The sequence below is a fragment of the Gavialis gangeticus genome, unplaced genomic scaffold (assembly GCF_001723915.1).
Source record: "Gavialis gangeticus isolate Ggan-Ray unplaced genomic scaffold, GavGan_comp1, whole genome shotgun sequence".
Lineage (NCBI taxonomy): Eukaryota > Metazoa > Chordata > Crocodylia > Gavialidae > Gavialis > Gavialis gangeticus.
In genome coordinates, this window is record NW_017728996.1 from 463,688 (window position 1) to 463,891 (window position 204).

The 204-nt window shown below is 65.2% G+C and overlaps 1 protein-coding gene across 1 annotated transcript in view; it reads left to right on the top strand.

Moving 5' to 3' along the window:
- MAP1A (microtubule associated protein 1A) overlaps positions 1-204 on the top strand; it is a 75,006-nt gene that overhangs the window by 40,999 nt on the left and 33,803 nt on the right. The window lies entirely within an intron of this gene.

The following is a 204-nucleotide window of genomic DNA, read 5'->3' on the forward strand; positions in this document are numbered from 1 at the left end:
GGCAGGGCGGGCGTTGGACGCATGGAGCGAGTGGTGAGGGAGGAGCGTGGCTGCTGCACACTCGCACACACTCACGCGCGTGCGTGCGCGCGCGCACACACACACACACGCACACACACACACACTGCGGCAAATTCTGCAGCTGGTGCCTGCTGGCTCCTGACTGCAGAGAAAACAAGCTCCTGGGTTCAGACCCGCCGGGCT